The sequence below is a fragment of the Chinchilla lanigera genome, unplaced genomic scaffold (genome assembly GCF_000276665.1).
Source record: "Chinchilla lanigera isolate Chin_1 unplaced genomic scaffold, ChiLan1.0 scaffold00042, whole genome shotgun sequence".
Lineage (NCBI taxonomy): Eukaryota > Metazoa > Chordata > Mammalia > Rodentia > Chinchillidae > Chinchilla > Chinchilla lanigera.
Genome location: NW_004955443.1, coordinates 18,750,535 through 18,765,545, shown reverse-complemented (window position 1 = coordinate 18,765,545; position 15,011 = coordinate 18,750,535).

Below are 15,011 nucleotides of genomic sequence, written 5' to 3'. Positions count from 1 at the left end.
GGTTAGATTTTCTCACCAGACTAGGATTTGGGGTTATGTCTGATGACTGCCAAGGAACTGTGACCATTTATTTATACATTAAATTACATAAAATAGACCTGCAGCTAAACAATTGGAAAGGTAAAAGTATAAAAACCCTCTGGGGTTTTTGGACTCCAAAACTCTATTTCATGTAGGCCGTGGGTGTTTTGTAAGCATGTAATAAAGTACAAATGCCTGGGCCAAGGGCCAAGGCCGTGTTCGGATCGTCCTGGGGGGAGTGGGGAGTGCAGAACGAATCTTGGATCCGCTCTGCTCACACAGCCAGCGCGCTTTCCACTCACACCTGGAGCATTTCCTGCCTCTGCCGCTGGCCCTCCTCTGCCAAGCCATCATACTGCCCGAGCCTCCGTCACTTCTTGACCACTGTCCCCTCACCCACTCTGCCTCTCCACACAAGCCACTGGGATGCTCCAAACCAAAAATGGCATCACCGCTCTTTCTCTTAAATCTCTTCCCCATCACCGGGTTGTCATGGCTCTGGGGTAGGAGACAGGTATTCCCAAGCTGTCCCAGCAAGTCCTGCAGGGCCTGGGCCCTGCTCGCTTCCCTGAGCCCTTCTCTCCTTCACTCACCACCCAGACAGGTCCTCATCGCCATGGTCTACCCCCTGGGGCAGCATGGAGCCTTGGTCCTGTCTCTTTTTCTGCCTGCAAACCTTTCCCGAGAGAGAGAGAGAGAGAGAGAGAGAGAGAGAGAGAGAGAGAGAGAGAGAGAGAGAGAGAGAGAGAGAGAGAGAGAGAGAGAGAGACAGAGACAGAGAGACAGAGAGGGAGAGAGGGAGAGAAGGAGAGAGGGAGAGAGAGAGACTCAGCTTCATATGAGAGAAAGGGATGGGGGAAAATCTTGGTCCATCTTTTCAAGTCCTCAGCACCCAAAAAAGTGACTGATTAAGTAGCACTTGGTAAGTGCTCAGATCAGCACAGTGGTGAAGAAGGGAATGAATGAAGGAGTGAATGAATGCTATGTGTAATTCTCCCGCCCGTGGGGGTATAGCTGTGCAGGGATTACTAAATGGAAAAGCCCTGGACCGGTGATGCTGCTCATTCCCCACTTAGGCAATGCCCGTCGGGTTCCCAGCAGGTGGACACCCAGCCGGGGGAGCGCCCACTCCAAGTTGCAGGGCTTTCCCTGTGTCCGAAGTCCTTGGGATCCTTAGTCGCTGTGATGGACGGTGCTTGCTTAGATTTGTGGTCTGCAGCATGGCACCTTCCAGCCCTGCCCAGTGTTTGACACGTGTAGACAGAGTCTTTGAAGGAAGATTTCCCAGAAAGATGAGGACAGGAAACATTACAGAGATCTCCCAGGAAAGGAGTTCCTGGAATTGCTACCCAGGGTAAAAATTAAGGTCAGTGAAAGATTAAGACTCCTTCCTGAGGTGGATAGGAGTACACAGTTCTTGTAATCACCACCATTTACCGCTTTTCCCCTAAAAATAGAAACGTGGGCATCCATGCCAGGCTTCAAGCCTGGGAGGACAGAGAACCAGCATTAATGTTTTCCCAGAAATCAAGTTGCTGGTTGTCTGAGGATATTAAAAGGATGGGAATGAAATTATTGTATTTTTTTTCTTCCTTTTGTTTTGTTTTATATTTTAATTTTTTTGTGTGTGTGTGTTTTTGAGACAGGGTCTCACTATGCAGTTCAGGCTGGCCTTGAGCTCACACTATAGCCCAGGCTGGTCTCGAACTCACAATGATCCTCCTGCCTCAGCCTCCCGAGTGCTGGGATTATAGGTGTGAGCCACCTTGCCCGGCTAATTTTGATTTTTGATTAGCACATGTTGACTGTGCATAATGATTACGCCGTGGGGGGGTGGTACATGTACCTAACTCATCTTAACCCTTTTACATTCTCTTACCTCCCCATCTCTTGGTCCCCTTCCTATTTGCAAAAGATCTCTCCCTCTGTTTCCTATTATCCATCTTGCGTTTGCATTTGACAAATATTTAGGGAGCACTCACTGTGTGTCAGGCTCTGCTTGACAGCCCACTAGTTTGTTTCCCTTCTAGACTTCCTCTGCAGTTTTCACATGTCTTGTACTGAAGGGCACAGATTTGTAGCTGGGTGCTTGGATTTGATTGCTGGATCTACCACTTTGTTTCCCCTTGTAAACTTGGGCAAGTTACTCAACTTCTCTGTGCTTCAATGGTGAAGAGTGGACTAATGATACTACTTCCCCACGGGAAGGGAACGATGATTGCATTAATACTAGCACTTGGTGGAAATCAGCTCTCTATCAAATTTGTCAATGTTATTGTTATCATCTCTGTGTCTACCGTAGAGGTCATTTGTACTTTCTCCCTATCATCCCTCCCTTGTTCTTTACAATATAACCCAGATTCTCACCAGGCATCTTCTCCTCTCTCCCTGCCCATTTTCGTGGTTTGTGTGGGGTCCACCTCAGGGGTCTGGGTAGAGTTTATGAGCTAATTGTGAGCCAATCAAAACTCTACATTTTCCCTCCCAAGGTGATTGGCTCAGGACTGCTATTACAAAATAAGCTGGGCCAATCAGGGTGATTGCCCGGATCCTGGCAGCCCCCTCAATGTGAATTCTGCAGGCTGGTGATGAAACTTCTGCCACTTTTTTACCTGAGAATAAAACAAATACTAGAGAGCTTGCACTTAGAGATATGTAGACACTTGGAGTTCTAGGGTCACCATCACACCTCCAGATCCAGTTGGACAAAAAGCCAAGTCTAGATCTCGATCTTTCATTACCAGGTCAACACCTTTTCTTTTTATTTGAACCAGGAAAATAGGATACTGTCAAGACTTTAGAATAGATTATGTTTCCGTAGTCTTCTGAAAACGTTGCACACAGATTCAGTTAAGATCTAAACACACACAGGTAAAGCTAATGCCAAGTGTTGGCCAGTAGATGGCAGCAAATTTGAACTTGCCTGGGAACTAGGTTTTCTTATTTGATTCAACACAGGATTCAAGGCAGCTCCAGCACAGGAAAGACTCGAAAAGCTTTGGATAAAACCATGAGTAAAAATGTGCCCACTAACCCTCATCATAATGGATACCTTTATAAAGTCCCTTCACTCCTTCAGGCTTCATAATGTTTAGTATGAAATGTGCATGAAATGCTCATTGCTGCTTTTTTAATAAGTGTCTTCCTAAGGCCCACGGGTGGAAGGCTTGATTTTAGCTGGTGATGCTACCGGGAGGTGGTGCAGCCACCTTTAAGAGGTGGAGCCCAGTGAGAGGAAGTGAGGTCATCAGGCGTGGCCTTGAAGGGGTTATGGAGGAAGTGAGGTCACTGGGCGTCCTTGAAGGGTTATTGGAACTTTGACGTCATACTCCTTCTTTGTCTCCTGGCAAGGTGAGGTGAACAGGCTTCCTTTGTCACACGCTCCTGCCATTGTGTACTGTGCTTCCCTTGGCCCAGAGTGCCAGGGCTGTGGTGGATTAATTAATGGTCAACTTGTAGCACCCAGATGAACTGAGTCAGCATGGTGCTGGGTGTGGAAGGCTCACTTGAGTGAGGATTGTTGCCAACAGCATAAAAGCAGAACTGGAGGGGAAGATGGTGTGCTGTTGATTCACCTGGAGAAGGGTGTTGCCTTGGCTTTCCTGATACGAGCTCGGCTGTTCTCATCGTTGGAGGAGCTCAGCTCCTCGCTGTCACTGAGGATGGCTGTGGTTCTTTGCGGGGAGCTCTGGTCCTTACCTGAGTGTTTCTTCCTGGCTCCAGTGCAGATCCTTCAGCCTGCTGGCACAGATCCTTCACCCTGTTAGCACAGACTTTCTAGCTTTCCCCACTGACCTTTGGGCCTTCCCAGTGTGGATCCTTGATACAGACCTGTATGAAACATTGTCGTGGGCTCTAGGCCTCCAGCTGGACTCGTGCAGGACGTTGTTATGGGTGCTAGGTCTTCAGCTGGCCTCGTGCATGACATTGCTGTGGAGTCCAGGTCCTCAGCAAGATTCTTTGGGTCTGTAGTGTGTGGACAGATCTCCTGCTCTCTTTTGCATGTGACTCTTTGGGTGAATATTATAAAATAGCCCTATAAATTATGTGTCCTGTGTTAAATCTTCTCCCTTGTAAACCCTGACTGTAACAGGGGCCAAGCAACAGTGCACTGAAGCCATGAGCCAAAATAAGCCTTTCCCTTTTTCATTTGGCTGTTCCAGGGATTTCGTCACGGTGACAGAAAGCTGACTGACAAATCCTGCTTTGTGACAGGTGGGGCGGTCACGGCAGACAGGCGGGACGTGGTGAAAGTTGCCTTTCAGCCCCATCACTTAGTTATCATCCATGCAAGTGGTTATAAAGATGCTTTTATTTTTATTTATTTATTTATTTATTTATTTAATTTTATTTTATTTTTTGTCTTTTTTGAAACAGGGTCTCGCTATGCAGTTCAGGCTGGCCTTGAGCTCACTTTGTAGCCCCGGCTGGTCTCGAACTTGCAACGATCCTCCTGCCTCAGCCTCCCGAGTGCTGGGATTACAGGCGTGCGCCACCACACCTGGCTATAAAGATGCTTTTAAAGTGAGAGGTCTAAGGAGGAAAGCAAACCGCTACAGAGATGTTTGGAAGATGGTCTTAGTCCACGTCCCCTCACGATCCCAATGAGGGACAGGCATGAGGAATGAGAAGCAGGCTGTGTAACCCACGACAGTGACTGCTGCACCAACTATGAGAGGAAAACTCAGCTTTCAGAAGGTTGCACCACAGAACAAAGAAATGCGTTTTTATACCATGGGGTCTCGGTGGGGCTGGGAAGTGGTTGGCAGCTCAGGAAGAATTTGTCCTGGCTGATACTTCTATCTTCAGAGGTTGCTCAGAAGGAGCCAGGAGGAGGCCTTTCACAATCAGGATCCCACTCCACTGTGTTTCTCATGCACAGTGGTCAGGCAGGAAGACTGCACAGGAGAGAGGGTAGCTGCCACGGGGAGCAGTGACACATGTCAGTGAGCACCAGGCCCCGGCTCTCCTGTGGATGTTGCTGCTGGACCTTTCAAGCCCAGCTAATAGGTCTAAGCCAGACATGTGACAGGGTGGCTGTCAGCTCATCAGAAGCCCAACTGAGAGTGACCAGTGCCTGAGGCATGGCAGGGGTATTGGTACCAATGTGTGATGCCCAGACCCCAAGCACCAGGCAGTAGATGGCTGAGGTTCAAGTGTTTAGGACAATATGAAGGCCACTGGACCTGGTCTAGAGCAGGCTCAACCTATCTCAACTTCTTCCCTGTGATCAGAATCCCCTGGAGGTGTGAGTTGTGCTTATTACATGTTCAGGTCACCAGGTGCCTCCCCAGACATTTTGCCCTGGTGGGTCTGCCATGTTTTTGCATGGAGTAGAGTTGAACAGTTAACATGTGGGATTCAAGCCAACATCAGACTGGTCCGATGCTCATCAGTAAATTATTTAACTGATCAAGTAAACCCAAGAGAATTACTAAAGAAATCTATAAACTAAACAATATCCTAAGTGTTAGGGTCATAGGTAAAAAAGATGAAGGACTGGTGCTCATGAAGTGTCTGGTTCAGCAGGAAAGGTAGGTATTAAACAAGAAATGACACCACAGTGAAAATGGGATCTGAGCCTGCCATCTCCCCCTGCATCCCCTGCCGCCACCTGGTCCATGCCCCCTCCATCTCTCGTCTATAGGACTGCAATAATCTTCCTGACCTGAGTCTCGAACACTCTTTCTGAGACCTTTCCAGGGATGGCCCTTCCTGGTGCCCAAGCCTCAGCTTCTTCCTTTTATTAGCTGTGTGGTGCAGAGCACGTTACCTAACTTCTTTGTGCATCAATTTTCTCCTGTGTAAAAGGGGAGGCAGGAATCCCCAGCCCCCAGGACTGCTATGAGGATTAAATGAGATAATGTCCACAAAGTCCACAGAAAGCGTCTGTTAGAGGGACAGCTGACTGGAGACTCCGTGCTGCTCTTCTCTAACCCCTTTACCTATTTGGGACACGCCCCCTTTTATCCACGTGAGTCACATCTCACCACATCACATCCTCACCTCACCTGTTTTATCTTCCCCCTTGTTATCAGACCACTCATGACTTGTGTGCTTCCTCTGTCTCCACCCCCAGCATCCCGTACCCGTGTGTCCCCAGCTCCTGGAGCTGACCCAGCACAGGGAGCTTCCAGGAACTATTTATGAAGGCAAGGAACAAATACAAACAAGAGCGGGTGACAGGGGAACTGAGTGATGCTGTCTGTCTCAGGCCAGGCTGGCAGGGACAGATGCCTTCCGCAGTGCACGTTAGTGACCTCACTGTGTCCTGCCCCTGACACAAAAGCCACTGCCATTAAGAACAGCTGATGCAAAGAAATGGATGGGCCCCAGTGACCCGTGCTGAACTCTTCCTTGAGCAGTTTGGTTCTTCCTGGAAAATCAGCAGAGGCCTTAAACCCTCTTGAAGAACAAAACTTGAAGAACATCTAGTTACTCAAGGCTAAAGCTGACAGTCTGCCTTGGATCATGCTGGTCTGTGTCATACCTTTGACATTATATTTAAACATAAGCTTTTTTATTTAATAAACAGAAGGGCTCAGAGAGATTCTCCGGAGCCTTCTGCTAATATTAATCATCTTCCTAAACTCACACTGCCAGCTGGACTGGGGAGCTGGCCAAACCTGGAGGGAAAGGAGGGTGGAGAGGAGAAGTCCTCAAACACCAGCTAGAAATGCCACCATTCCCCAACCTTCTCTGAGCAAGGTGAGACAATGAGACGGATGCATGACTTTTGCAGTCATTTTTTTAGGATTTTGAAGCTTCCTAAAATATGCTGGGGCTGCCTCACCTTAGGGTGTAGTGAGTATGAAATCAAGAGACCCAGGAAAGATGTCCCTCTCCCATAAATGCCATTCTCATCTGCTTGCTAATTGCCGAGAATAGCAAAGTCTTTCTGGCAAGAGGTAAGTGCTTTGGAAAATGCTTATGTTTGCAAGAGAAAAATCTGAAGAAATTCAATTTAAGAATTAAGGGTTTGTCCAAAAGTTTGGAAAGTTTTCATAGGGAGAAGGCAGAAGAAAAAAGCATGGGAGACACACAGAGAGAGGTGTAACAAGGAAACAAAGAAAGGGCCATGCATCAGTCAGCTATGCTGTATAACAAATTATCCAAACTTGGTGACATACACTAAGCATGAATTTCTCTCTCACATGTCTATTGATCAATTTAGGTTCAGCTGTCTGTGCAAAGATGTGCTGGGGTCAGATCCAAGCTGCAACTGAGGGCCATACCTGCTCCGTGTGCCTCTCATGCTTCTTAGACCGGCTGAAAGTTGAGGTGCAAGAGGAAACAACGCCTCTCTAGCCAGAGCCCAAAACCTTGCCCATTGTCACTTCCATCCCTATTCTTCTGGTTGAAGCAAATCACAGTGTCAGTTTCTTTGTGAGGCAAGAAAAAAAATATGGTTCCCGTAGGGGTGGCAGTGGTGATAACCAGGGAAAGTGTACTTGCTGAACAGTATCACATCTTCCACAGGCAGCCTGGAGGTCCAGGACCATCTTTATCCACCTCAATGCCTATTTTACTGCAATACTCCCTTTGTACAATCTTGGTGTTCGTGGAGTGAGGACAGTGAGTCTCAATTAAGGCTTTAGATCGTGTACCCCCTCCATTCCTCATTCCTTCCCCATGCGCTATATTTTTATTGTGCAAAAGGCTCCCTCTATTAAATGCACCTCTAATTTCACTGGCAACTTCAGAGCACCAGCACAACTTACTCTATTCCATGGGCTAAAACAGATAGAATCTATTTTCCTCCCTTGGATCTTTAAATTCTTAGCCTGGATATTGGAGTCAACACATCTCCCTCCATACAAAAGCCAGCCGTTGAATAGTACATCTGACTATCTAAAAAATCCCCTCACAGAAACAAGGACTCAGGGGCCAGAAGCTAGAGCTTCAGAATCACCATAATGAGATTATTTTTCCCACAGGAAACTCAATAATGAAGGTTATTTTTATAGTTAGTAAATGTGTTTTGTCATTGCTGAGCTAGAAGTAGGACATTGGAGGATCAAAATGGACAACAGTGAAACCTAAACTCATTTGCCTGTTTGCTGTGCAGTACACATGTGCGAGACTCTCATCTGGCTTTGTCTTGCAATCTAGCCATTCAGGTTCGAGCGTGTATGTGAAGGACAGAAGTGGGAACCATGGATCGTAGGGGGCTGTGAGCGTCAGCAGCAGCTTTGAGCATAGTGGCAAAGAGCAATGAGCCTTTTACCAACCAACGCTGCTTCTCTTCCCCTACTTTTCCTAGGGAATCCCTGCACCATTGCTTTGACCTGGAGAAGGATTTATATTAAGAGAGACCCATAATACAAAGGTCAGGGTGTGGCAGCTGGGAGCTTTGAATGGCAAATGCCAAGCTATCGCGTCTATATGCAACCTGAGACCTACTTTCCTTGTATCAACACCAGCATAGGCTGCGTCTGTCTCTGGAGCTGGCCTCCGCATAGGCTCAGGATGCCTACAGACCCACTCCTGCAGTAGTTATCTCCTGGGTGGCAGCACTTCCACCATGCTCAGCAACTTAGACCTCTTCTAAAAGGCCTAGTAGATGCACATGTCCCAAGGGCGTGAGTTTCTGCTCTGCCCTTGCTGGTGACATGGCTTTGGGCAGAGTCCTTAATCTCTTAAGATGTCAGCCACAAAACAACACCACCCCGAACCCAGCAGCTAAGAGGACAGGAAGGAAATAGACATAGCATAAATCGCTTCCTGACCTGAGCTGGGCAACCACGGGATGTGTGCATTTTGTGGAATCAGATGTTCTCCTCACGTTGAATGCTTCGTGGGTACAGTGATTGCGGCCTATTTCACAGAAGGCTGAGAAACTTAGACTTGAATTTTCTAAGAAGTGGTTATAGTTTAAGTGGTGTGTCTCTAAAATCTATGTGTTGAAGTCTTAACTCCTCAGTACTTTGGAATGTGACCTAATTTGAGAATACAGTAGCTCAGATATAATTAGTTACGGTGAGGTCATTAGGGTGGGGTCTAATCTAGGATGATCAGTGTCCTTTTTAACATTTGGACACAGACACTGGCTGTGAAAAACACCATGTGTAGCTGGAAGCAGCGGCAGGAAGATGCTTCTATAAACCAAGGGTCACCAAAGATGGCCAGTCACCACCAAAGGGGGGGAGTGGACTGGAGGGGCCCTCCCAGCCCTGTGAAGGGGCCAACTCTACTGAACAGTTCATCTCAGCCTCCAGGACTGCCAGACAATACTTTTTTGCTCTTTAAGACATCCAGTTTGTGGTCCTTGGTTATAGCAGTCCTAGTGATCTCCTTCAGTGATTAAGATTCTGAAGGGCAATGTGTCCCTCCCCTGGCATCAGTATGCAGAACGGTGGCCTACAGGGTGCAGGGGCCATGGGCACCCTACGGTAGTGACAATGAGAGGAAGCATTTTGTGCTCATTGCCCAAACCAATGGTTAGAAGCAGTATTTAAGGAAGTCTTAGAGCACCGAAAATGTCCCTCCAGGGTAAATGGGGAGCCTAACCCTTTGTGGTTTGTTGCCTGAGTGCATCTATGTATTTTAGCTTCAAACTTATGTATCTTCTGCTAGTATCAGCACCTTCCTTTACCCCTTTGTGCTTGTGCTGGTGTCTCAAGCCCCCAAACTCAGAACCTTGATTTGCCTTCATTGTCCTTGTATATATTTAGAGCCAAGGGCCCTGTTTCTTTCTAACATCTGTCATCTTGACAGAGGGAAAACAGTTTGGTAAATAGAATAATGGCCCCCAAAGATGTCCCCATCCTAATTCCTAATGCTACCTGTGAGTATGGTCTCATTATCGGGGGTAGCTGATGTGACCCTCATAAAAGGGAGGCAGGAGAGAAAGAGTCAGAGCAGGTGCTGGACAATGAAGGGCTGGGGAGGGGAGATGTGAAAATGAGACACCAATGGCCGTGAACATGGAGGAGGAGGTCAGGAGCCAAGGAATGCAGGCAGACTCAAGAAACTGGCAAAGGTTTAGAGATGTGTTCTCCCCTGGAATTTCCAGATGGACACAGTCCTTTTGATACCTTGATTGTAGCCCAGTGAGACTCACATCAGACTTCTGACTTTCAGAGCTGTGCTACAACAAACCCGTGTTGTTTTAAGCCACAAATTTTGGTAATTCATAGCAGCTGCGACAGGAAACTGAAACATCTGAGATACTTTCTGACTCCAAAGGAGAGGCTGTGGGCTGGGAAGGGGACAGACCCACGGCCCAAAGGTGCTCTTCCCCTTTCCCAACTGTGCTTCAGCGTCTATTGAGTGACTTCCCGTCATTCCCTGGAGTGTGCAGGCCTCACTGCAGTGTCTGATCTGTTGGATTTCTCTTCGCTCTGTCCTTCTTCCTTGCTACCCCATGCCTATGCACAGATAGCAGATAAAAATCCATTGCCCAAGACGTATTTATTCTGAAAAATTGTATTCATTGCATATCTGACATTCAAACTGAAGTGGCATTTATGCTTTATCTGGCAACCCCACGCCTGGATGGCACCCAGGGAAACACCTGCTGCTTAGGTCCTGAGACCCATTGGCTCCACCCCCTGGTCACTGTGTTCTTGCCTGCCTGTCTTGTTTATTTGCCCCAGCTGGCTGTTTTCTTGTTGCAGCTGTGTTTCTGTCCTTGAGGGATGTTACTGAAATCAGAGAACAGTTGAGAAAGGACAGAAGCACATGGGGGAGAAGGAATCTAGGAACAGATATGAGTCTCCACTCATCTCTGGGGAGCTGGCTGGAGGAGGTCTTTCTGAGGTGCCATCTACTGTGACCTTGGGAATAGCAGTTGTCTTCTGAGCCCTGTATCCTGTGGAGGGCAGGTGCATCACTTTGCTGGGGCTGCCATGACAAAGCACCACAGGCTGGGTTGTGTAAGTGACAGAAATGTATTTTCCCATGGTCTGGAGGCTGGAAGTCTGAGATCGAGGAACTAGCAGGCTGACTTCCAGTGACTCGTCTTGGGTTGCAGAGGGCCACCTTCTTGCTGCCTCTTCTCACGGTCATCTCTCTGTGTCCTAATCTTTTCTTATGAAGATATCATTAGATTACGTTAGTTCTCACCCTAATGGCCTCATTTTAACTTAGTCACCTCTTTGAAAGCTCTGTGTCTAAATATAGCCACATTCTCAGATGTTAGGCATTACGAATTCAACTTGTGAATTTGAGGGGGACACATTTTAGACCATGACGGGAGGCCTCTTGGACATACTGTTCCAGCGTCTCCCCAGAGCTCAGTGCTGTGACCTGTGGGAGAGGGGTTCATGTGTTCCTCACCACAGACCAGGGGCTCCTTTCCTGCATGCAGTAAGTATGGATTTCTAAGCTACCGAGACTCTCGATGCAGGAGGCCTGAGGAAAAGGCTTCCTGGCTCCTGATAGGTTGAGCTGATATGGACACCTCAGTGGGAAGGGCCTTCTGGAAACTTCCGTCAGGGCTGAGGTGTGAAAATGGCAGGAGGTTGGGACAGACCTCAGGTCAGAAGTAATTAATCTTCCCAGGGGAGGTTTGGGACTAAGAAATAGTCCTTAGTGCAGTGATAACACCCATGCTGGAGCCTTTATTTTTCAACAGGAAGATTGGAAAACTCCAGTGACTCTGCATGACTTGAAGTTTACTGTGATGACTGCAAGACAAGGTGTCCTGGCCACGGGTAACTCCTGTTAGGGGCAAGGATCCTTTCTGGCTGGTGCTGAGAACAGTGCCCAGGCCTTCAGCCAGCAAGCACCAGGCCAAGCCATCTCTGGCAGGAACCCCCACAGTGAGAGCCTTGTAGCATCGCCGGGGGGGGGGCCTGAATGATGCGTGAGGCTGTGGGTAATTGAGAGTCTAATGGAAGGTGGTCTGCCCACCCCACAGAGCCAAGGGCACAGTGAGTCTGGAAATTAAAGCCCTAAACTTGTGAAGGAGGCCAAGCTGAACTGAAGTCACTGCTAGTTCTGAAAAAGGCAGACATTATAGGCCCTAGCACCATAGATTGGTGGTCCTGAAGTGCATTCAAATTGATGGTTTTTAAACCATGTTCTGTGGAACCCAGGGTGTCCCAGGGTGTTCGAGGAGGGATCTTGAAGCTCTGTTCCTTCGTTCAGAACACTTGCACACCTATCTATTTCCCATTTTAGACTTCTGTACAGAATTGTTGGTGCAGGGAAACAAAGATTTTTCTGTATTAAAATTTGAAAGCCACTAACCAAGTCTGTATATTTTATAAATGAAGAATTTGTTCATCAAAAGGGGATGGGAACACATTCATTTGTGGTGCCCAGTGCTAGATTTGGGGGTTGTTCGTTACTGCAGTGTGATGTAACAAACACTGACAAACCCAGAAACCTCAAGCCTCTTGGATTTCATTGGCTAGAGCCAGCGGTGTTTGTGTTGGCTTGTACTGGATTACAAAAGCAAGATTAATTTTCAGGAAATTTGTTAATAAGTTCTCAAAATGCATTGCTTCCTAATTATTCTTCTATATTTAGTTATTATCTGTGTTCTTGATAATGTATTTTTCTTATACCTACATGACAGAAATAGTGTCAGATGGTGTTCCCAGCTTCCCATTTGAATGATGTCATGCTAATAATGGAAAATTGGCCATGATGGGAGTATTTGTACCACAGAAATTAGCAAACTTGCCACAAATTAGGAATTTCTTTTTTTAAACTAGAGGACATGTTCTTGAGCATCACTGGCCAAATGGCGTAAACGTAGTCCTAAACCAATAAGTAGCAAAAGGGAATGGGATTATCATGTCTAGCACAGATCCATCCACATTTACTCCTTGGAACTGGACTTTCCTTTCATGAGTATAATCCTGCCAATGTCTCTGTGTAACAGGGTTTCATTAGCAAACAGTGAGTGAGGAGCGTGGGAGACAGATGAGCTATTGCTGGGCAATCAGACATCTACACACAAACGCTGTGAGAGCTCAGTGGGAGAGAAGTCATTTCTGATAGAAGAGCTCAGAGCCTTCGTGGGAAGGTGATAGGTGATCTGAACCATGGAAAATGGTAGAATTTTCTCAGAAAGTGCCAAAGAGAGCAATAGCACTCTAAATTGAGTGCGGCATAAGTACAAGAAGGGCTTGGGGCACAGCAAACCGTTCTCTTCTGAAAGGAAGAGGTAAGGGATTGATAGGGAGGGAGGTTGGCCCCCGTTGTGGGGGAGCTTGGTACTGCACTGAAGTTGGACTTCTGGACCAAGGCGAGCCTTAGAGCCCCTGGGCAGGGAGGAGATGACCCTCGCCTTCTCCTGATCAGACCAATCTGATTCCAGAGAGTAGGCAAAGTGGAGCACAGGGAGAAGTAGGAGTTGGGAAGCCAGTTGGATCATTGTTGTGGCTTTCTGGGTTATAAATGACAAAGGTCATTTTTTAATTTTAAAAGTAAAAGAATGAAAACATATTAACAAACACACATACATTTAGAGAATAACACAAGAACAATATAAGCAATACAGAGTTTCAGACAAGGTGGTAGGAAATTAACAATGGTTGTTATATTACATATTGATATCTTCAAAGTGGTTACTCAGGAAAACAAATATAGACACGTAAGATTGATCAGATAATTAATCATTAACTGTTCCTTTCAATAAAGCGATAGAAGTCAGTAGTACAACTATGTTAGCTATCCTGTATATACATATACACATAATTTTCCCCTTCTTTCTTTTCTCTTTTCCCTCATCCCAGTTGTTCTTTACCCCTGAGCAGTTTCCTTTTGTTTCACAATGTCTATCATACCTCCTAATTTTTATTCACTCTTTCAGGTTCTTACACTCATGAGACAATATGTTGTTTACACATGTGGGTCTGATTTATTTCACTTATGAGTATGATCACTAGCTGTGACCATTTACCTAAAAAAAGATAAACACAAAGGTCATTTTGATGTAGGGCATTTCAGTGGAAACAAAAAGATCAGCCTGACAAATCTACTAGCTGACACAGGAGTCCTAGATCTCCCTTCTGACTACTGTCGCTCATTAAGCACCTTCTGTTTTTAAGACACTCCTCATGAATAATTTATTTAAAGATGTGGAACATTCAGGAAAATACCATTTTCTCCTACCAGTCTTCCATCCCCAGGCTAGATACTCTACCTCGCCCTCCCGTATCTGCCATTGTCTCAGCAAGTCATGGAATTACATTTAATGCCTCTCTTTGGAGTGTTGGGCAACTTGCCACTGCTTGTCCACAGCTATCATGTGAGTCTGGAAAAGTCCACCTTAAAATCCTTAGAAAAATCACCCTAAAATTAATATCATTGACATCCTTTAGCATTAATGTTATTTAATTTTCACAAAACCCTGTGATATAAGTGTTCTGGCTGAGGGTCTGGAACTTGGAGATTGAGTAACTTGCCTGCTGTTCCACCACCAGTTGGGCTTCGCGTATGAATTCAATCTTTCTGTCTCCCAAGTTCTGCACCACATCCTGATCTTGTCCTTCCAAAGGTGAGCCAGACCTTGAGGCTGGAGACTGGGGAGAGTGAGGCACCATTAGCAGTGAGGGAGAATCTGGAGCAGGAGTGCTCTGAGATACGAGCATGAGTTCCATTGCTGATATGGTGAGCTGGAGGCATCCTAATGCGCTCCGCAGACAACAGTAATCTTCTCATTTCCCTGGAGGAGGAGAACTTGATAAAAAGATAACGGAAAGGGAAGCCAGGATGTTTTATACCCCACGCTGATGGATGAATTGGCCTGTGTTTGTCTTCTTTCTGATGATTCTGAGAACACACATCTGTTTGAAATTGTTGATAGTTTGCCAAAGGGGTAAAAGGTGGTTTACTGATGCTATTTCTCGGCTTTCCTGTGAGGTGGCAAAGTATGTAGTTGTGCTGCTATAAATAAGAAGAGGGCAGAAGCATCCGGGACACAAGGGCGAAAATCCAGCTTTCAAATCCTGCACCAGCAGGGAGCTCAGAGCAAGGGCCGGATGTCCATGGGCACAGACAGGGATCTCTTCCTTGGGGCTAGGACAGCGCAG